Genomic DNA, 21271 nt, shown 5'->3' with positions numbered 1-21271 from the left:
ATCCCAATGTGAAACTGAATTTTTTTTGTGTTCTGTCTGATTTTAACATTCCAGTCACCAGAAAGCTTCACAAACCCAATATCCAATTTTCTCTACTGGTGTTTTTTGCTGAATGAAAAGTGAACTACTCCTGTGGGTGCAGGACTGAGGTATGGGGTACCTCAGCCGAGCACCCGAGCAGCCATGTAGCTTGCTTGCGTGTCCCAGGAAAGGAATGTCAGTATTGGGAGTGCAAGCTTCTCCGCTTCTTTTCTGCCTGCGTTGGGGCTTCCTGAGTCATCTTTTCTTCCTCTGGGGGTCAGTGAGTGCATTTACGGGTCACTGGATTAGGGTGGGGGAGCTCCAATCTGATACAATGGGAGCACCACAACAGCTGCTGTGTTCTCAGGGTGGGGAATGAACTGACTAAGCCCAGATAAGCTTTGCCCATTGTGCTGTTTACTTCTTGCCTGCTTGTTTTATAGAACAGACCCTCTAAAGAAATGAGGCTGTTTGTGGAGGTATATAATTGATTAAGCACATTGATTAGAGTCAGATTTATGATATCTTTTAATTGCACAGATATGTGACTCTCACAATTCTGCTTACGTGAATGTGGCTGGCATAGCTCTCTGGATGAAAGCGGGATTTGTTTTTGCATATGAAGTACTTGGAGCAGCTGTTATGTTGCTTTAATGAGATAGAAAGGCAGATACAATAAGCTCTAGAATAGCACAATGCAGAATGAAACAAAGTGGGTTTTTTAATGTGGCTATTGGAATGTCAGGTATAGTAAATATATTAGGGATTAGACTAGGGGTGTTAAATTTAAAAATGCATCTGATAGACATGTTTTAGTCTTATTATTGTGCATTGGCATCCATACAGTTAGCAGGAAACACAGTGCAGTCCATGTACAGTGACACAATTTTTGTTGTTTTTGTCAGCACCTTAAGCACACTAGCTTAAACGTCATGAACAAGAAATAAAGAGACTATTTGATTAAAAAAATTAATTAATAAGTGAATTGATTATTGTGTGATGAAATGTAACCATTATTAATGTTACATATGCCTTACATTTGCCATTAAACTTGAAGATTTTTGAATTACTGTAGCTTCCTTACCAGTTGTACTATATGACACTGGTCATGTACTGTGTGGTTTTATCTTTATTATGAACATTCTTTCTCCCGTCATTATGTTGGAGCCTTTGCATTGACAAACATATAATCCACCATTGAGCCAGCTTTTCTCACAGAAATAGATGCCCAGTGATATACTGTACTTGCTATGTCATGGGCTACTCTCAGCTTTAGCATGAGCTTGAGTCCACTGCCTTAACTCTCCGTGTGCAAATTGCACAGAGTAGATATGAGGCTCGTTGTCGGTTTTGATTTTCCATTGTGCAACTGCACAAGTGTTTGTAGCAGACAGGGCCATTGGGATGAAGTGATTGGATTCGGGGTGAATTGCCTGTACTTTGATAACACTTTAGAACACCATCCGTCATGATTACGTCCCTGTGAGAGGTAATAAAGTGGTGTTATATCTCTGCCTGTCAAAGTGGATGTTCTGCATCGGCGTAGTGGATGAAGGGAGCTGCCACTGAGCCCATTGTTTTGCTCCGATTATGTATTGCTTGATATTATGGGAAACTACAAGAAGAGAACATATTCAGCATTGGTTTCCCTCATTCATTACTGAATGCCATTTATAGCTGGAGGAAGCCAAGTGTTCACTAGACATACTACAATACTGTAATAAAACTGTGTCACATTTAAGCCTTTTGCCATTTTTCCTTTATGGTGTCTCACATATATATTCATCATAGTTTAAACATAGAAAAAACTGGAAGACATAAAAACTATGCAACAGAGAAACAATGATGAATTATTATCATGCTTTTGAGTTATTAACCTGATTTTATTAAAGCATTTTGATTTATATCATCATCAATGATTCACTGCAGGATATGCACTACATTTCCAAAAGTATGTGGACACCCCTTCTAATTAGTAGTTTCAGCTATTTCAGCCATTGCTAACAGGAGCATAAAATCAAGCATACAGCTATACAATCTCCATTGACAAACATTGGCAGTAGAATGAGTCCGTACTGAAGAGCTCAGTGACTTTCAACGTGGCATTGCATTACATTACATTACATTACAGGCATTTGGCAGACGCTCTTATCCAGAGCGACGTACAACAAAGTGTATAACCATAACCAGGAACAAGTATGACGAAACCCCTAGAGAAAAGTACCAGTCCAAGTGCAGGGAACAACCGCATAGTTCAACTTGGACCCTGAAGGTTAAACTGATTAACACTAACAACGAGAACGGCAACAATGCAGTCTATGGAAAAAATACAAGCAGTAGTTAAGACAGTTAATGCACCTAATGCACCTAAGTCACCTACGAAACAGCTTACAGTCATTTACAGGGGAGTAGGGAGGGATGGGGAGAGGTGCAGCCTGAAGAGGTGAGTCTTCAGTCGTCGTTTGAAATGAGTCAGTGTCTCAGCTGTTCTGACCTCCACAGGGAGGTCATTCCACCATCGTGGGGCCAGAACAGACAGGAGACGTGTTATGGAAGTGCAGGTGCGAAGAGGGGGAGGTGCTAGGCGTCCTGAGGTAGCAGAACGGAGGGATCTGGCTGGCATGTAGGGTTTGAATATTTTGTGGAGGTATGCTGGGGCTGATCCCTTGACTGCCTGGTATGCTAGGACCAATGTTTTAAATTTGATGCGAGCTATAACAGGCAGCCAGTGGAGGGTAGTGAGCAGGGGAGTGACGTGGGAGTGTCAGGGGAGGTTGAAGACCAGACGAGCCACAGCATTCTGAATGAGTTGCAGGGGTCTGGTGGCAGATGCCGGTAGTCCAGCCAGAAGAGAGTTGCAGTAGTCCAGGCGGGATAGAACCATTGCTTGCCATAGAATGCCACCTTGTTTGTGTGCACATGCATATGCACACACACACGCACACACATTCACACTCTTCCGGTGAAGTAGGAAGCTAACATACACGTACACATTCACACACACATGTATTTTATTATTTTTCTTTTGTTTGTTGTATCTTATCCTATATTTATCAAACAACATTTTTTATTTATTTATGCTCTATCTATTTTTGTATGTTTTTGTTGAGTTATTGTTTTATTTATCACTATTTTTTAAAAATCTCTTCTGTTTCTGTTTTATATTTTAATTGTGCTAAATAAAATAAAATCAAAATCAAAATCAAGTCAGTTAAACACATTTCTGCCTTGCTAAAGCTGCCCCAGACAACTGTGCTGTTGTTATGAAGTGGAAATGTACAGGAGCAATAACAGCTCAGCCGTGAAGCAGCAGGCGACACAAGATCACAGAACGGGACTGCTGAGTGTTGAAGCATGTACAAATCATCTGTCCTCAGTTGCAACACTCACTACAGAGTTCTAAACGACCTCTGGCAATAATGAGAACACAATAACTGTTTGTTAAGAGCCTCATGAAATGGGTTTCCATAGCCGAGCAGCCATACACAAGCCTAAGATCACCATGCGCAATGCCTAGCTTTGGCTGGGTTTAAAGTTCACCGCCATCAGTGCCCAACCTCACTAATGCTCTTGTGGCTGAATGGAAGCGAATCCCTGCAGCCATGTTCCAAAATCTACTAGAAAGCCTTCCCAGAAGTGTGGAGGATGTTATAGCAGCAAAGGGGGGTTCAACTCCATATTAATGCCCGTGATCTTGGAATGAGATGTTCAACAAGTACATATAGGTGTGGTGTTCAGGAATCCACGTACTTTTGGAAATCTAATGTAGCTTAAAATATTTATTGTAGTTTAAGTATAGCTGCTGCCTTGCTAGACAACTAGTTACCAGAAGAGAAGGCAAGACACCGGGCAATCAACTAGACAATGTTATGATAATTCTTCAGCTATTAGTCTAGCTAGGCTTACGTCATAATCCATTTAGAAATATAAGTAGTATGCTACTGCTATCTGGCCATAAGCAAACATTGCCAACTGTAATATTGGCATGCATGTTGTTAGCCAAGTTAGAAAACTTCTATCAGCAGCTAGAAAGTAAACTTTTACTGACTCTGGATTTGGTGGTCACTCCTATAATGCTGCTTGTTTGCTGTTAACTCACATTCCCCATCACTGTAAAACTCCAGACACAAGATATAGTAAACCTTCCTAGCTAATGTTGTGATACTATTAATATTGGTGCCTCAGCCAGTTAAATGCTTGTTGCTAGTTACCTTAGCCAACACAAAGCACAAAACAATTTTTGGAAATTTAGATTCTTATATGCAGTAGCATTTAATAAAAGATGCATTTAATAAAAGTCCTGGCTAAATATTAAATATGAACATTTTGTGCAAAATATATTATTCTCTTTGTATTTTATTATGTTATTAGATGGTATTCGTCTCTTAGGGTCCCCATTAAAATATTAGATCTGCTAAAGATGAATTGAATTGAGCATTCAAAGAGCCAAAAAGGTCACCACATTTGAACAGTTCCAGTATTGTATTGTGTTGTACTTTCCATCTATTTCTGATGGAATCAGTATTCATAGACGGGTTCAATACATACAGTACTCTGCAAAAGGCTTAGGCATCTGTAAAAAAAATTCTGTACAGCTAAGATGCTTTCAAAAATAATGAAATGAAAGGTTATGAATATCGGAAAAATAAATTAAAGAGCAGTAAATAGTTAAAAACTAAATAAAATCAATGTTTGGTGTGACCACCCTTCGCCTTTAAAACTACATCAATTCTCTTCGGTACACTGTCTGGCAGTTTTATAAGAAAATCGGCTGGTCGGTTGTTCCAAGCATTTCGGAAAACTTGCCACAGTTCTTCTGCAGATGTTGGTTGTTTCCCTTGCTTCTGGCTTTCCAGGTAATCCCAGAGACCCTTGATCAATTTTTTATCTGAAAAGTAGTCTATTATTAAAATATTACTTTATTTAACAAAATACAAAAATTAATGTTTGGAAATCTCAAATTTGCTCTTTTCTATTGACACACTAATGCAGAAAACAAAAAATAAACATCTAAGACCAAATATATACTATATATTATATGTAAAAATCTAGGGTGCCTAAGACTTTTGCACAGTACTGTATATAAAAAAGTTATATTGGAACAATCTTAAATTGGCATCAATTGTAGTTTCGTAGGTAGATTTAAAAGCCTGTTTCCATGGAATCTGAATATTGAATGCATGTTTCCATTACGTCTGAAAACTTGTGAAGTGCCAACTAGTATCTCAGTTTTCACCACAAATTGGTAAAATTGCTTATTGATTTTGCATCCCCTATCATTTATTTTTTAATGGTAAGTCAATGTAAGTCAAAATTTTTGTTCTGGGGAGTGGTTTTCCCCAAAGGTAAAGAAACATCTAACTATATTGGTATTCTTAAATTATTTTAATATTTTGTGTATGTATCACTAAAGATGATAATTATTTTCACAGAATGATGTTTTTTTTTTTTTCCCATGGACAATATCATTAAGGAAAATAACGCATTTATTTAAAATACAGTGTATTCATTTATTTAATTGAGTTAAGTCAATTGATCAGTAATATTTTGTCTGATAAAAATAATGTGTTTTTTAAAAATTGGATGAAAAGTAATAACTTGAATGTAAATGTTAAAGGAGTTAATTTAGACTCCAACATTACCCTCACAATTCCATGTATTTTCCTCACAATATAGTTTGGTAAGATCATTTTGGGAAACTCTTGCTCAACTCTAGTCTCACTCACAACTCTGAGTTACACAGATGTGAGTTACATCCATGCAATTGCATTAGATCACAGCTGACTGAAAGGAAAACCACAAAAATCCGCAGACAGTGTAGCCATGTGGGAATTTAGTTTGACACCTCTGATAAAATGCATATTGTTTCTGATACTATAAACAAATACATGTCACATTTCTGGTTGGAATAGATCCACAGGAGAAAAAAAAACAGGGAAGCTTTTGTATTGCTGTCATGCATAATAAAGTAGTTTAGCATTTTAGAGTATATTATAAAGTTTTCTTGGATTACAAAATGGTACATTTGGCCAGGGACTTCAACATCTGCTTTAGAAATGAGCAGGAAGTACATTTTAAATTTTATGAATTCCCGTTTGCACTGATTATGTTATGAATAAATCTGAACTGAAATTCCCACTTGAGATTCTAATTATACCAAGCTTACCTTCTAGTTGAACTTGATTCACACATCATTTTACCTTATCATAAGACATCCTGACCATTTTAATATAGGATTCAAGTACAGCTCTGGAATTGAAATGTCCTGGTTTGTACAGTATGTGCGTGGGCGCTGACCTCCTGATAATTGCCTTTGTGAGCTAGAGTCCGTCTTAAGATGTCCTGATGAATTTTTGAAATGGCAAGACATGACCTGTCCTGATTGCTGTATAGAAGTGTGAGAAGTTCTGGAACGTTTTTTTTTTAAGTATTCCCCTTGGCTAATTAAATTTTTAAATCATCCAGATGGTGAGTTTACCCGCTGTAATGTGTTTATAAAGGTATATCTGAATTGTGTGTCTTATGTTTGCTGGAATTATCTCCCTTGTATCTGTGCATCATCCATTTGGCAATGCTTTTCCACCAACTGTCACCTGTTGGTCTATATACATTTTTTCTATAGTTCTGTCATGCCACCAGGGCCAAGGTGAGTATTTCCTACTGATATTTTCCTATGAGCAAGTGTTCTTGAGCTACGACAAGCAGCATTATTGTTTAAAGGCAGTTCACTGGCTCAGTTGCACAAACTTGTCCACTATTTTTGAACAATGTGCCACCTTTAATGGGGTTTTAACACAGCTGAGTTGAGAGATTAAAAGATTTATGGAATAATGTCTGAGAGACATCCATTCACATTTTCCTGCCGCTTTAACAAAATCATATTTCAATCCATCTGTAAAATAAACAACCATAATTTACTGGTTCTATCACCATTTTAAATATATATAATTAAAAATGTTTACCAATAATCAAATAATTAACAAACATACAGTTTAAGTATAGCAAACATACCATGATTAATAATTCTCCTCGCTCTGAGATAAATAATCTTAGTAGTTACCCTACTGTCAGGATTTCACAGAACACATGACGACAATGGGTCATAATCAGATCCAATTAAAGGTTTGATTATACTCAAGTGAAGGCTGAGATGTTTCAAAATTGAGACACTTAAAAATAACTATCAAAATGCTGACTTCCAGTGGAATGTTGTGTAATTGACAAATAATACATTGCAATGCGGTTATCGTTTTCTGAAGAACTGTGAGAAAAAGATGACTTTAAAACTATTCTCTTTGCACTGAAGGTAAATAATGGGTCCAGATGGGCTGTTTATTACTTATTCTACAGTCTCATTACCATTGCATAGTGAATGTACCTTTCTTACTTTGAGTCTATGCTCAATCAATATGTGTGAAGAGTTCCACAATGTAAGCATATCAGTTGTACAATGTATCAGCACACAGAACTAGATTTACTGTAAAGCCATACCACAAGGATTGTTATTTCCTCAGGCCAAACCATGAACGTACAATACCGTGTTGTCAAAGCCAAATTATATAAGAATATACTGGCACACATCTTAACAATGGCATTGATTTGATTGCAAGGGCCTATCTCTTGCTCTAGTTGTGGTTGGCTTACGTTTACGTTACGTTACGTTTAATGCACTTGTGTAAACCACTAAAAAAAGTAAAATAGTGTGCAGGCCAAACCATGCCATAGGGCCAGTGCATTGTTCCCTGTACAACAAATGGAATTGCATTTCTAAAATGTTCAATCAATACATCATGCCATGTTTTAAATGTGATATAAGACTGTATGGCAATGATCCCTGGGGATGAAAAGGTCACAAATGCAATAAATTCATGGCAGCAATAAAAGTAAGATGGTCTTTCTATTATTGGCATCGCTGTTGATTTCTTTATCTGACTCCTTGATTCACTGCAATGACTGTGAACAGGATTTTCTCCTGCATTACAACTAATGATTTTAATTTTCTGTTTTCAGTGTAATAAACATTGATGTGAGGGTGCCTTAGGCAGAGACATCTAATGAGAAAATGAAATTAGTTTTTCAGTTGGCTGATCAGAAACATTGTATACATAATAATCAAGCCGTCCATTTGAGGTGTGCGTATGCATGTGCCTGTGTGTACGTGTGCCCGTTTGTGCCAGATCATTGTAAGTGAGATCCACAGCCTTTAGCCAGGGCTTCACAAATGTGTTTCATTTCAGGCATCTTGAATAAAAATACTAAGTCTCCTGCAGTATGTATCAGTTTCCTGTAAATGCTTTTAGGTTTTCTTGTTCATATTGTAGTGATTTCAGCAAGGGACAGACCATTACAGGCATTTAGCAGACGCTCTTATCCAGAGCGACTTACACAACTTTTACATAGCATTTTTACATTGTATCCATTTATACAGCTGGATATATACTGAAGCAATTTCGGTTAAGTACCTTGCTCAAGGGTACAACGGCAGTGTCCTACCCGGGAATCAAACCTGCGACCTTTCGGTTACAAGCCCAGTTCCTTACCCACTGTGCTACACTCCGTCCTACCAGGCAAATCAAGCCATTTTGCTCATATATTTGCCAGAAATGTAGCATAAAACTGCAGGCCAGCACAGGACTCTTGACCTGCCAGTCGCTTAGGCTGTCTGCTCATTTTATACCCTACGCTGATACCCAAATGCAAACCTGCCAAACACATAACTATGAAAAATTCAGAGGCTACTTAATTAACCCGCCAGCCGCCGCTACAATATTAAAGGCTGTGGCCCAATCAACTAGATTGGAATGCATTTAATTACATTTGAGCATTTGTTGGCTTTTGTGAGTTCAAAGGAAAGGAAAAATTTTAATCAGAATCAGAATCAGAAACATATTTATTGCCAAGTAGGTTTTCACGTACAAGGAATTTGCTTTGGTTTGATGATGCATAACAATAAACATAAAATAAAATAGAATAAACATAAACATAGTGCAAACAATAAACAATAAACATGCAAGTATAAACATAGTGCAAGGGAAAAAGTGTTATAATAATAAGTACATGTACTATATGTCTATTTGGTGTCCGTGGGGATCAGGATAACAGACAGTGTCAGTGGGGGTCCCGGGTCTTGTTGATGAGGCCAGCTGCAGTCGGGAGCAGTTGCTTATCAGTTTACATGGTCACAGTCTTGAAGTATGCATTGTAAGTCTTGACCCCTTATTAACACCTTGCATATGTGACACTGGATTCCAGCCCACCTCAGTATGTTCTCTGGGCAAAAATTAACCTGGGGCTCAATATCCATATCTGTTAGAGAAAACTGGTAATGCTCTACTAGTCGGAAATAACTGGGGGACATAAAATGACAAACATTCATAAGGGACCTTGGGAAAATACATGGATAAAAACTATAAAAACAGTGGCTACGCACCACACACCATCTTCCAATCTGGCGCTATCCTTTTCTTGCATTGGCAACTGGCTTACTGCCAGTTGGAATCACCATTTGAGTTATGCACTTGAGGCATGGCTTTATATCATCCATAACTGTACCAGTAGCACGGCAGCTGATGTGCCAATATACCTTCCTACAACCGGAGACAGTTAACAGTCCACATTAACAGGCATAGTGTACTACAGGAGAGCCAGAGGTGGTCAGAGGAAAGGAGCATCATTCACTGTTTACACTTGGTAACCTGGTCAGTAGATAAATATGGGGTGCTTATGCTGCTGTAACCTGAGGAACCCCAAGTGACTTAAGACAACCCTAATCTTTGTGGGATGAGGTCTAGTAATGAAATGGCTCATACTCTAAATATCTAGGCCAGCGGTTTTCAAACCCCTGTGTGTAAAGGCTTTGGTAACAACCACAAATGCATTCCCAGAATTTTCAGAAAGCTGCTAATTTATCATAATTAGATGTTTGTCATGTTTTAAGGGATTATTTACCTGCTTCAAGCTACATTATGTAAGAAATGGAAATGCATTCCATAAAGAATAAAAGTTTTATAAGAATCCCCTCAGACATATCAAACAGTGGAAGTATCTGAGTGATGCAGGAATGCATCTAGTCTTACCTGATGCTATTACAACGTGATTCATTTAATGCCATCTCGATTATCTGACTCCAAAATAATGTTTTGACCTTTTCTCTGTGCTCACAGTTATACATAGATGGAGACTGGAAATGAGGGGCTATAGCCTCTATCCACCAGTAGTGCGGCTCAACACAAATCGTTATCTATCTTGGTAGACACGGACATGCCTCTGGCTTGTGTAGTATACAAGGATACAATTGTGTATCTTGCAGTGGCACTAATGTATAGGCGAGTGACTACGGGGTGCAGATATCCTGAGTTCTGTGTTTGTTAGGACGTTAAAACTGCTAGGTGTGCAGTGGTAGAGACATCCCAGGTTAAAGTGAAGGCAATTTATTGTACAATATATTCAATAATGGCAATATACAAATATAAAATGTGAGTGCAGTGGAATGGCTATTGGTGAATGGTGCACAGCAGTGTTGAAGAGTCTCCTCAAATAATTACAATTTTTCCCTTATATACCCAAGGATCAAAGAAAAACCCCAAATCATCAAAGAAAGACACAATCACAAAACAACAGTGTAGACACATGGCCACTAAAACTAACCATTTTGTATACAATGAAGAATTCAAAGACAAAGCAAATGATAATAAAGAGCTAAATCGGCATTGTGTTGATCTGTTTATGAAATAAATTATGAAAGAACTTAAACACATATGTTCAACAACCTTAATTGAGCAAAAGATTGGCTGTAACAAAAACCATCATACACAGGAGTTTCCAGGACTGCCTGATCTATAGGCAGCCCATTGATGCGGTGCGGGCCTTTACCTTCAGAGCTACTCAGGAGTCCTCTAATGCATGCTTTGAACATTTATGTTATTACCCTTCACTGTTATCCACTCTTTAAGTCTTGTGGAACTGTCTTTGAACCATGCTTCCTGTGCACTATTATTTCCTGTTGTCACAGAAAAATATTGGGTAACATGTTCATTAGCCACAGATTTGTTTTCCGGCAATGTTCAAACCGCCGATCCTTGTCGGATGGGAAAGGGAAACAAAGGCATTGAAATTCATGCTGTTTCCTATGATGCCACAAAGGACAAAACCCTTGTTTATTAATGTTTTGTTAATCTGGCTTTTTTCCATTCTGCTTCTCTGAGGACAACGTGCTGTGTTAGCAATTGTTTAAAAAACAGAGTAAATAAAAACTCAGGCTCCACTGGCATGTGCAGACATTTAATTTATACAACTGTGTAAACAGACAGTGCAGAATGTATAGCAAGACAGCCAGAAGAATGAGCAGATTCCAGATTTTCAAATGTCAGTGAGTACATGCTGAATGTCAACAGTGCATGTACGGTGCAATGTGAGAGCAGACAAAGTACTTTTTTTGATAGAATGATTAAGTTGGGGGGCATTCTGCAGAAAGGTGATATAGTGTCTGACTACTGCCAGTACAGAAAGTACTGTCCATCATGGGTGGGTTCATTGCTGAAAAAAAGTACTGAAATTAAGTACTTAATTTTATTTTTTCTTTCAATAATGTGTAAATAAATCAAGTGAAAGGAGCAATAGACCTGTACAAAATAATCTTCTAGCCAGCACTGCCAGGCTAAAAAAAAAATTTTCTTAACCATATACAGTAGTATTTTCAAAACAGTATTCACTCTATAGATAACTGGGCAGAATTCGGTAATAACTGGAATTTGATTGGTTCTGTAAAATTTTCCTGTCTTTACTATGTAAATGGATGGGATTTTAGCTAGATGAAGATGCCTGGTTTTCCAAAAGTCATGGTAATTTTATTTTTATAAATTGTAATTTGTATACTACACTATGTTTTGTATCAGTCCCAATTATGTACTCAAAACTGAATTCTGATGGTGGCTACCATAGTTTAAGTGAATTATCAAATTTCTGCTTTGAATGTGCATTCAGTGCCAAGCTAATTATAATATTATAAACAATCCCAGTAAAATTTCCAATGCTAATAAAACTCACAATTGTTCATTTGTACAAATTAAATGAAGAAATATAATGCACGTATATAATTTTCAAATAAATCTTGAAATACAGTATGTATATTTTATATAATATAGTATAATTTATATAATATAAATGACCACTTTCCATCTAGTTTTTTAAATTAAAAAATGTTAACAAAGTAAATCATACCCAGCCATCTCCACTATCTCAAGATGTCTGAAGACATCTCAAGAAAGAATTTGATATTTATATTCCTTTAGACATCACAGTGTCTGCAGATGTCTTGAATGTCTCAAGACTTGGATATGACTTGGTATGTATAATCACTCAGTCATTTTTTAGAGGCATGCATTTAATTAATACATTCATTTATACAACTTTGATCAAAAGGTTTCATTTCTAATTCTTATTTTTCTATGAAACAAATATGAAATTCAATTTGAGTGGGACCTTTGAAAGAAACTTAACAGAAAAGAATCGAAACAGAAATGCATGTCCACCTCCCTACTGAGATTGAACCCGACTAGGAGCATTCCAAATCATAATTTTTGATGTAGACGTTAATTATGTTTATAAGTAACAACTGAAATTGTGCAAATGTACTTTTATAACACAAATCTTAAATTGTGTCTTCATATGTTTTATGTATAACCTATTAATAGTTATTCATAATTGCACTTCTTGCCTATACTACTGTAGTACTTTGTGACACAACCAGAACATGCAAAAATTATTTTCACCTACCATGATTAGAGGGTAATTAGGGTAATAAGAAAAGTTATTATTCATTATTATTAGTCATTTTCGTAGGAACATCATCATAGCAGCACAATTTTGCATGTGTGTTTGTTTATTTAGGCGGCAGTGTAGCACAGTGGGTAAGGAACTGGGCTTGTAACCAAAAGGTTATAGATTCGATTCCCAGGTAGGACACTGCCGTTGTACCCTTGGTAAGCAAGGTACTTAACCGGCATTGCTTCAGTATACATCCAGCTGTATAAATGGATACAATATAAAATAAAATAAATTTTAAAAAAGCTTTGTAAAAAGTGCGTAAGTCGCTCTGGATAAGAATGTCTGCTTAAATGCCTGTGATGTAATTAAATTGAGCATAATCTTCTCAGATATATCCATTTGATGGTGTAATAACAATGATTTATCCTTCTTACTGCTAAAGTAAAGTCTGTCTGCACTCTGTGATATCTTCTGAGAAGTTTACTTTTGTTCCCGAATTGTGTAAAGTCAGATATGATGCAGAGGAAAAAAATCCAGTAATGCTACAAAATTGAAAACATTTGTTCAGGCATTTGTTGCACTGCAGTGCTATGACATCTGGGACATTTTTTTTCTGAGAAGATGGCTTTATGGTCTTTTCTTAAATGCATTTCTTTTCTCTCCTCATTGATCGGCACTGTGTCAGTGAATTGAGAAATGAAAGTTTTGCCAATGCCCGTCAGAGAATAAACTGTTTCATTTCAAAATCTTAAAAGTCCTGTCAGAGCCACCACATCATCCTCCCCACCCACAAAAGTCTGCTATTCTGGCTTCCACTGAGTCTATAAAAATATATAAAACATGGATGTGTGTAGCAGGGCTTTGCTGCTTTTGATTACACAACTCTATAATTCATATTTATGAAACATGCTCGGGGTCCATTTTATGACATCCTCAGATTCCTCATCCTAAATGCCTTCATGCTTCAGCCAATTAGCATTTATTTCATGTAACCTCATCTTAAATTGCAGGGTTTTAATCCCACACATTCACACCTAAAAGCAGTCTTCGGTCTATCCATTGCATTGGAGGACTGCACTTATTGTGGCCTTCATCCAGACCAGAGGAATTCCCATCGCAAAATAGGATGAGGAAATCCTGGGGCCGGTTGCACCAGCTGAAGGTACGCCTGGTGTTATGGTTATGTCAGACATAGAATGTGCACAAGGCCAGACACCTATTGCACCAACTGGGCGTAGCTCTACACCTGGGCGTAAATTATATGCCTACTACGGAGTAGGCGTAATTGAAACATTCGGACTATTCTCCTAGGTAATGCTCTTTGCAAAATTAAAAACAACAACCTCTGAATATATAACGGCATAATGATAGCAATAAACAACAATACTGTAATTGAGAAATAAACAAAAAGGTAACCAACATGTGGAAATCCAATGAACAGAGGCTACCATAGAAGAAGAAAAAAAGACTCATTTCGGACAATCAAAAAAGAAAGAACGGCTGTTTCTGTCAATAATTAAGAATATTTTATAACACCAGTATTACGTTATATTACAAAGACCGATATAATACGATCTCCATCTTTAAAACCATATCAATGATGAACATATTTGAACATTTGTTTGGGAGTCATTTACAATGAGTCAAAGATAATTCTTATGTCTGCCAAACTCTGGAGGGCCAGTCACAATATTTAACATATTTAACAAAATTGCACATATTTGCACAACAATTTGAATTTAGAAATTTAGGTGAATGGTAGATTTGATCTTCAGGAATGCAATTCTGGTATCAACTCAGTTTTGACCAGTGATTTTTTAGCCTTTTTTTATCACCGCTCCTGTGAAGTGGTCGAGTGCGAGGCATGTATCTCAAGCTTGTGTTGGGTCGCATATGATCATGCTTAAATCCAAACAATTGGCTTCAACTGAAGAGATGAGTAAAATATATCTTGACTTGGTATGCCAATGAAAAATCAGATGGACCGTACTGTGTTCCATAGCCCACACTAGTTTTCAGCAGGAACTGTAATCATTAATCAGCTTAGAGAATGATGCCCACCAGAAGGCGTAGCGTCTGGTTGATGGAATTTGGCCCTGAACTCTGCTCCCTTCCAGTGATAACAGTCCGTGCTCCCACACAAGCTGACACGCCAGGCTTGGCTGCCCCGGCTGAACTCACATCCCATCTGCTGCTGGAAGATGGCAGAAAGTGGGGTTGTCATCTCAACCAAATGCTGGAGTGGCTCATGAAGGACCTGGAGGACTGACACTGTTATCAGAGAAAGAGGCTTCACCAACTCTGTAATGGATTGAGTTACCTTGTCAAACACTGCCTCATATAATCTCATATGTTCAAATCGATGAGTCAAAGATAGCATATGATAGTTCCATGCATTTTCAGGCTTGTGCTGCCATTCTTCCACTAACAAATGATACTATGTTATGACAGATTAAGCCCTTGGTTTACAAACACCCTAGAGATGGCATCACTATTCCATTAACTGTACAAAGATTGTGTTGTGTTCTAAGCTTTCAGGATGTAATGCATAAAAGGCTGTACAGAAGTAAAGAAATTAGGATGACGTGTGCAATACACAGCTCTCTAACATTAAATGCCTTCTATTATGCAATTTACATAAATAGAAAACTGCACATTCAGTTTGCAGGCTGTATTACATCCCTTACAATGCAATAACTTCACATTCTCAAAACAAAAATATTATTTAAAAAATATCTCATTTGGATCTCCTCACTGATTGAAACACTGTTTTTCAGTTGCCTTTGTTTTTCCACTTCATGTATTTTGTGAAGGATTTTGTGCTGTACTGCTTCAAAGTTACTGTACAAATAAATATTTTATTATGATTGTACCATAAGTGAATCATTGAATCATCCAGCATTTCTGTGCCACATGCACTCATGTAATATCATGTCCCTGGACTCCAAGCCCTTGTGGGCCTGCACGCATCTGGCTTGCATGACTATGGCTATTTCCCCATAGTCAGGCTGATGATGCATATGTGGATAATGTCAGAAAGAACAGGCTGCAAATAACTCATGTTATGATCACATTAGAGTAGTATTCATTTATACTGCTGGATATATACTGAGGCAATTTAAGTTAAGTTCCTGCTTAATATACTGAAGCAATTTAAGTTAAGTCCCTGCTTAATTGTTTAAGAGTACCATAGCAGTGCCCTGCCTGGAATCAAACCAGCAACATTTGGGATGTAATTTAGTTAACCATCATACCACACTGCCTCCCAGTGTGTTGTTGATAATTTTGTGTTGCAGTGTTATGGGTACATACATGCGCTTTATAAATGCATGTTTTTTTAAAGAGTGCTTTTCGTATATCCAAAGAACAATATTACAGGATGATATTTTCTATCTTGGGAAGGTTTTGTGTTTTTGAGATCATTGGAAAACTGTATTTGGCAGAAACATCTTGCAAGCTGAGAAACTAGCGGTGAAAATCCCCAGTAGCAGGCAACAGTGCATGTTACATATTACATGTATGATAGGCCTTGAATAATTCAATGTTTCCTTTACTCTGACTCATTATTACATGCAAAGCTTTGTCTCATTTCTCACAAACACAAGGTCAGTTGAGAAAATTATCATGTGAAGTAACACTTCCATTAAATTAAACGCATTACAAGCCTTATTTCAGGCATCAACATTACAATGGCATATAATCTTTGCTGTTTTGCTAAGTGTTACATCCCAGTGCCTGTTGTTTGCAATCTGCTCATTTGACCACCATCATCACAATCCTTGTTTTCAAACTTTTCCGTAACATGTTAAGTTGTTAATAGTAGCCGTCTTTTTAATTTTCAGTTATAGAAAGTTCTTTTAGATAAGAGTGCAAATTGTAAGGATAGCCAGCGATTACCCCAGTTTCTAACTCAAAACATCTATAAGGAACTGGAGGACGGACTTTTAGACAATAGGACTATATTGCATGAGTTACATCTACCTGCTCGATGAGATCCTGCAACCCTTTCTGGACCTGTATACGTATATGCTTAGAACTCCTTTAGGACAAATAGATCTAACTCCTTGCTTTGCTGTATAATAAATGGCTTCTTGCCTTTTATATATCACTTTGTGCTTAACTGGGTCTTCTTTCAGGTTGTGGTCATTGTTGAGGTGGTTTCGTGTTTCGTCCACTAGCATACACCTGGTTATTATAATGCAGGTGTGTTATGGGTTGTGACACTAAGAAGTATTCTTTCCTTTTGTTAATTTCATAAGAGATGACAAATCATCAGGCTCATTCATACTTTCACTTGTACTCAATTTTCTATCTGAAAAGGGGACGCAGTGCTGATTTCAAGTTAAATTAGTCAGGTATATTATAGCAAGTCGTGAGTAACCAGGCTGAGTCACCGCTTTTACTGAAAATAAAGGAGTTTATAAAATGAGATGAGATTAAAAACAAGCACTAGACCTTTGCTTAGTCAGTGTTCTGACAATCCTTTGCTTTATGTATGGCACTTCACTTCAGATATGTACGTGGCATATCAGTGACCAGTAGTTTAGGATTGATATATTCTCTGAAAAAGAACAAGAAATAATGAAAGCAGAAGAGTAAAAAATAATAACTAGAACTAGACAATTCCTGCAGAAATTGTGGTTGTTGCCAATGCAAAGTCGACTTTGTGCTGAACAGAGTGAACAGTGTCTGTAGTATGAGCTGAGACAAATTATTGTATATGTGCTATAACATCACGGCAAGGAGTTAATTTGCGACATATATATATATATGGAGCTAAATTAACTCTTCATCAAAACTTGATATCTCAGTGTTTTACTCACTGTATGTGGTTGTTAGGGTGTTCTAGGTGGTTGCTATGGAGTTCTAGGCAGTTGCTAAGGTGTTCTAGGTGGTTGCTAGATGGTTGCTATGGAGTTCTAGGCAGTTGCTATGGAGTTCTAGGTGGTTGCTACAGCTAGGGTTAGGGTTACAGTTAGGGTAAGGGTTATAGCTAGGGTTAGGGTTAGGTTTACAGCTAGGGTTAGAGTTATAGTTACAGCTAGGGTTAGGGTTAGGGTTAGGATTTCAGCTAGGTTTAGGGTTAGGGTTACAGCTAGGGTTAGGTTTACAGTTATGTGTATCTTTATTGGTTTTAAACAATTTACATTTAAAACTCAACTCCTTTTAAAAGGCAAAAAGGAACAAAGGCACATTTAAACAGACATTCACCAAAATCACAAAATCACAACATCAACAACTACACAAGAAAAGAAACCTAGTCTACAAAATTTACAAAATAAGAAAACAGTCAAAGGAAAAAAAAAAACAATCTACAAATCTAAGAACACATGCTGTCCAAAAAAACAATCACAAAGACAATAATTATTTTAAGAAAATTTTTGCATTTTTAAAAGCAACAGCAATACGTGCACTCGGGCATGGGGTGAAGAGCGGGTGCCCCTCCTAGGGGGGTGGACTATATGATTAGTTCTTTCCAGTGGTCCACCCCCCATTTCTCTCTCGCCAGGCCTTTGTTTTTCCGATAGTCCACCAGAACGCCATCCTGGAGGAGGTTCTGAATCTGAAGAGTGACCAGGTCTACTGCTGTTTTTTGGTAGACCTTGATGTTCCTAGTCTCCCACAGGACCTGCTTGATGGTATTGATGATCCCCCACTGACGCTGGAGCTCCTTGGTCTTAAGTCCCTCTCGGGGACTGTAGAGGACTCTCTCAGCCATCAGGGAGGACATCGGCAGCAACCTGTTTAGGGAGACAGAGGAAACAACAAGGCCCCAGATCCGCCTGGCCACGGTGCACTCCCAGAACAGATGGTGAATGTGTTCTGAGTCCGTGCAACCGTGGGGGCAGCGCTCAGTCAGGGCTAAGTGCCTGCGGTACAAGAAAACTCTTGTGGGGAGACACCTGTGAGCTGTCATCCAGGCGATGTCTTTCTGCTTGTTAGTAAGACACTTGTGTGTCACATTTGCCCAGATGACTTGCGAGTCCCGGGCTGGCCCTGACCTCGGGAGTGTGGCTATTTCATTGGATCTTAAATGAGCCATAATGATTTTATAGCTTCACGAGGTCAGGCCAGCCCTGGGCAATCCCATCCCGAAAGCGAAGTCCTTCAGGGCCTGATAGACATAGGGGGGGTCCCAGCTGTACGGTACGGTAAGGTCCAGCACACCCAGGCCAATTGCCCTTAGGAAGGGGGTGGCGTAGTACCTGCCAAAGGCACCAGAGGCCTTTCCCTCCTTCTCAGCATTCTGGACCAGGGGGGCCTGACCCTGCACCATAATGATTTTAACGATGTCCAGGACCCCCCACCCCCTATTCCTCTCCTCTTTGAGGAGGGTGGCTCTACTCAATTTTTCCATATTGCTCCCCCAGACAAAGCAAAAGGCCAACCTAGCGATTTGCTTGCTGGTGGCTTTGTCTGGGGGAAACACCCTCCCCACATAGAGAAGAATGGGCAGGACAATTGCCTTCAGGACAAGGATCTTACCCGCCATGGTCAGGGGCTGCGCACTCCAGCTCCGGGCTTTGTTTTGGACGTGGCGTAGGGCTCCCTCCCGGCTCGTTCGCCCTCCTTCGTCAGCCTGGAAGGTCACCCCCAAGAGCTTGATGTTATTTCTGCGCACAGGGAAGGAAACAGTTAGCGGCTCACTATAATAAGGAGACAGAAACAGTTCACTCTTGTCCCTGTTGACCAGAGCGCCAGTGGCCGCACAGAAGTCGTCCAACACCTTGGTGGCACAAGCGATGGAGCGACTATCTGTGGCGACGATGGTGATGTCGTCCATGTACGCCATCACCTTTAGCCGCTCTCCCCCAGCCCCCGGCAGCGGGTAACCCGTCACTCCGGGGCTGGCCCTGATGGCCTGGAGAAACGGTTCCAGGTAGATGACGTACAGGAGAGATGCTAGAGGGCACCCCTGCCTGACGCCAGACCTGATGGCAAACGGGTCAGAGGGCTGCCGGTTGACAACCACTCTGCCCGTCATGTCAGTCAGGCAGATCTTCGTCCAGCGCCGGAGGGGGCCAGGAAAGTTCATTCTCTCCAGCACTCTCTCCAAGCACACATGACTCACCCGGTCAAATGTCTTCTCTTAGTCGAAACTGAGAAGGCACTAGGGGGACCGCCGCTCCCCGGAGTGGATGATTAAATCCCTCACAAGGAGCAGGTTGTCATTAATGGACCTCCCCTGCACGCTGCAGGTCTGGTCCGGTCCGATCACCGATGTTATCAGGCCTTGGAACCTCCTCATCAGCGCCTTCGCCATGATCTTATAGTCAGCTGAGAGGAGGTTGATCGGCCGCCAGTTGCGGAGATCCTTCAGGTCCCCCTTCTTCGGGACAAGAGCTACTGAGCTCTGTCTCAGTGAAGCCCCCAACCGCCCCTCCCTGTACGCCGCTCTAAAGACTTCCGCCACGTCCTCCTTCAGGAGATCCCAGTAAGTTTGGTAGAACTCGGCTGGGATTCCGTCAGGACCTGGAGCTTTGTGCTGGTTGAGGGAGAGCACAGCCCGGGTGAGCTCCTCGGTGCTCAACTCCGACTCCATCTGCTCATCAGCCAGACGTCTGTCAAGGCGGCCCAGGAAGGTGTCCATGAGAGCCCCGTAAGAGGGCCACTCACTATAAAGGCCCCCGTAGAATTCCCTGGCCACCTCCCGGACCTCCGCCTCATCAGACACCACCACACCTCTGTTGTTATAGAGAGACAAGATGTTATTAGTCTTAGACCGCGCCCTGCGGAAGAAAAACCGTGTGCACTTCTCATCCTCCTCGAGGCCCTGGAGCTTGGAGCGGAAAGTGAATTTTTCCTGCTCCTCCTGGTAGAGGGTGGTGAGGCTCTGCCGAGTCTGTGTGATTTCACTGCTAACATCCAAGCCTCGGGACCGGAGGAGGCTCAGTCTCTGGAGGGCAGCATTGTGATGTACAAAAACTGCCCTCCTTTCCTTCGCCTTCCTCCGCCCGACTGCCCGGAAGTAGCCTCGCACTCGCTCCTTCACCATCTCCCACCACTCCACCGGGGACTCAAAGAGGTGTTTTAGACTCACCCACTCCAGGTAACGTCTCGAGAAGGAGAATCGCACCTGGGGGTCTCGGAGATGGCTGGTGTTCATTCGCCAGAGCCCCTTACCCACGGTGATAGATTTCTTCCAGGCCAGGGACACGGTCACCATGTGGTGGTCTGAGAAGTGCACCGCCTGGATGGAATAAGCGGGCACCCCCAGGCCTGGGGAGAGCAGAAACAAATCAATTCTGGAAGAGGAGCTACCAGAGGAACTCACCCACGTGTGTTGGGGGGGAGAGGCGCCCCTGGCGTCGCGGAGGGAGAAATCCTCTGTGAGGGGCCTCAGCAGGTTGCTGGAGCGATCCCGTCTGGGTCTGCTGCGGTCCTCATCTGAAGGAGCACAGTTGGAACCCCCCCCCCCACGACAACTGGCATTGAGCAATGCAATAGTGGTGAAAGTTTTGTGAAAAGGGAGACCCTCTCGGCC

This window comes from Anguilla rostrata, chromosome 5, assembly GCF_018555375.3.
Source record: "Anguilla rostrata isolate EN2019 chromosome 5, ASM1855537v3, whole genome shotgun sequence".
NCBI lineage: Eukaryota > Metazoa > Chordata > Actinopteri > Anguilliformes > Anguillidae > Anguilla > Anguilla rostrata.
This window is presented reverse-complemented; position numbering follows the sequence as displayed.